This window comes from Apis dorsata, unplaced genomic scaffold (assembly GCF_000469605.1).
Source record: "Apis dorsata unplaced genomic scaffold, Apis dorsata 1.3 scaffold_227, whole genome shotgun sequence".
Classification (NCBI taxonomy): domain Eukaryota; kingdom Metazoa; phylum Arthropoda; class Insecta; order Hymenoptera; family Apidae; genus Apis; species Apis dorsata.
The window spans coordinates 443946-447223 of record NW_006263509.1 but is presented as its reverse complement, the minus strand read 5'-3'; positions in this window follow the sequence as shown (position 1 = coordinate 447223).

The following is a 3278-nucleotide window of genomic DNA, read 5'->3' as shown; positions in this document are numbered from 1 at the left end:
AAAAAAAAAAAAAAAAAAAAAGAGAAAAGAAGTGAGCGAAGGAAGGAGAGAAGAAGGATTGAAAATAGAGCTCGAGTCACCGTTCTATCTTCGTACCTTATACGTCCATGATTTTCTTTCTTTCTGAAATCGAAACAGCGGCCGTCATTCGCGTGAGCGAATGATGACTCACAATTCGTAATTTTATTCCAGGCAATTACGCGTTTACCCCGGATACCGGAGCGCGTACGCTCCGAAACGGAAGTACACCCACGTCCAGCGAAAGGCTTCGTTGATTAAGGCCGGCCGGCCGCTTCCATCACCGACGCGCACACCGCTCGAATGTGTCGTAATTAGTGAGTAATTAGCAGAAACGAGCGGCAACGATTATCCTGTAAACGAGCCGCGTCGACTTTTCGTTCGGAACCGGATACGCTTCATTCGATCCCCGACGATAATCGTTTTTCAAAATGAAAACGTGTTTTCTTCTTTCTCTTTCTTTCTTTCTTTCGTGGATCAATGGAAACTTAATTAATCAAATAGGAAAAATTCGTAGGATTATTCATTTTTTGGAAAGAAGTGTGTTTCTTATTATTATATTATATCATATTCTTTGAAACAAATTATTGAAAAAAATGATGAAATTAAATAAATATATATATATATATATCTTCGAAAAGATATCACACTGCCCTATAAGTATTCCAGTAGCACGCTATCACCAACACGAGCATTCATTCACCATCGCAAGCGGTAAACATCGATACAAACTTAAGCGTATTCGTAAACAACAATGGACGATATGGAGCGGGAAAATTGAGGTGAAAAAACGGCGAGGATAATAGAGGAGACGAAAATTAAGAAGAGCGAAGAATAAGGGATGGAAAAGGATAGAAAAAGGGATACGAGGAGAGCGAGCGAGCGAATCCGTCCGTTGAGTGAAGTAAGGAAGGAAGGAAGCACGGGGGAGGTTGAGAGGAGAGGAAGGTGAGAGAGGCGGAAGCGAAGAGAGAGAGAGAGAGAGATAACCGAGACTGCTCGATAAAGAGAAACGTCAACCCTGCGCATACGCATTGCGAATATCCGAGGTATCTTCAATGGGTCGGTTGCCCATTCGCATCCGCTGCAGGGGTAGAGCCGTTTCATTGAGCGGCTCCGTCGCTTCCGCTTTTCGTTCATGCATCACCCTCTCTCTCTCTCTCTCTCTTTCTCCTCCTCCTCTTTCGCGAGTTTTTCACTTCCCCTCTCGGGCCTTCCCCTCTCTCCCCTCGACAACCGTGATCACGGCCTTCTTTAAAGCAGACGATTTTCAACTTTCTGGCGACCAATCTGGTTTCGAGAATCGAAGGAATCGAAGGAGGATGAGAAAGAAAAATTCGATTCGCTAATTTGAGATGTATGTGGTGAAAGGAGAGAGGATTATTATATCGTGAGACGTAGTTGTAGAAGATAGAAAATTATATGATTCGTAATTGAGGACGAAGGAGGGATTTGTCAACGAGGAAATTTGAACGTCACAAATTACTTGAAATCTGTCGAGGGAAGCGAACAAGATAGGAAGCAATTAATTTTGGAAATTTCACTTCCAAAAACTGTATTGGAACGAATGAGATAGAGGAGGGATATGAATTGAAATATCCTGGCCGTTTGGAGGATCCGCCGTTGATCGAAGGGTGAAAGTAATCAGGAGGAGGATTCTCGAGAAATTCTCGAGAATTAAATTGGACAATTTTTAGATCCTAGATTGAATTTTTGGTAGCCTCGTATTTTATATTTTCGAATACTTTAGCCCTTGAACTTAGGTTTAGATTTTATCTCGAGAATTCCTTTCTCCTTTTGAACGGTATTCCTTCATTTTCGAATATTTGGGCATCTATCTATCGAATCCCTTAATTTCAGTATATCATAGGCTAGATTTAAGTAACCTTCAAACTCTAAATTTTAAAGTTTTGAATTCTTCTTCCTCTTCCCTCTCGTTTCTTATTCGTAGCATTATTCTGATCTTCTAATCGAGATTCCCCATTTTCCAAATTCTCTTTCCTCCTAAATAAACAGGCTCGTTTGGCCCCCTTTTCCGTCTATTTTCTCGTCATTTTTCTTCGATAAAGGTTGTTCGAGGAGAATGAGGGAGAGAGAGAGAGGACGGAAAGACTAGGCCCACTCGACGTTTATTTCTCACCGTTGGGAATTTATCGTCGCCCTTTTTCTATTCCCTCCTCCGACTCGGCAGCGCTGTTGCGCCCCTAGCAACAACCCCGTCTGGTAATTACAAACTCGAGAAAGAACGATTCGGAACGGGGGGAGAAACGTTTCCACCGCCATCCACCCCTTAACCTCCCCTCCTTTTCCACGCGGATCGCGCGAGTCCTCGTCGATATCGACTTGGCAACGTAAAATTCTTCCTTTTTTTCTTTCCCAAAAGGATAAATCCGAGAAGAATTCTTGCTGGAGTTGGATCGATTGTATCGGCCTCTGGTTTTATTATATCGGCTGTTCACCCCCTTTGCGAGCAAGGCAAGAGGGTTTATAAATAATTTCATTCCATGTATCGTGTTTCGTGGGATTCTTCTTCTGTGGATTTTGTAGGTGGATGTAAAAAATATTCGTATTTTAATATTCGTGTTTTATGGGGTCCTTCTTCTGAATGAATGCGTTTGTGGGTGGTGGATGCAAAAAAATTCGAGCATTAATCATGGAATATGTATATATATATATATATGTATATATTTATCGTGGAATTTATAATTTAGACTGAAGAAATTTGAAATTTTAAAATAGATAATTGATTTGCTTCTCCCCTGTTTTTATTTTCAGAAGGCCGGTCGAGCTTTGATGATTTTTGTTTATACGCGTAATGTTCACGATGTGGTTCCCCCAGAATCGATCCCCTGAATTAACATTTTTCAAGTTTTCAATGAAAACGGGGTTGTGACTGCGCCAGGGTTGGCGCGAGGGTAATGCGAAGCGAAATCTGTGGGGCTGACCTAGTTCGAAAGCAGTGACGTCGACCAGTCCATTCACCTTCCCGTTTCTTTCAGAAGCTCGTTCCTAGAAGCGGAGAACTCGATAACGAGCGTCGCTATGAATCGGATACGCGATTTTCCCGCTTAATTCGTTCGTAAGAAGAACAGGGGAGGCTTCTTCCCGAGAAAAAATATTTTCGAAATGAAATTGAAAATGCGTTCTCTCTGTTGAGCTTCCATCAGTTTCCAAATATTAATTATTCACAGAGAAATGTAATATACACGAAATCTTAAACTTTTCGATCATGTAAACGTTATGTTACGATCGTATAAACA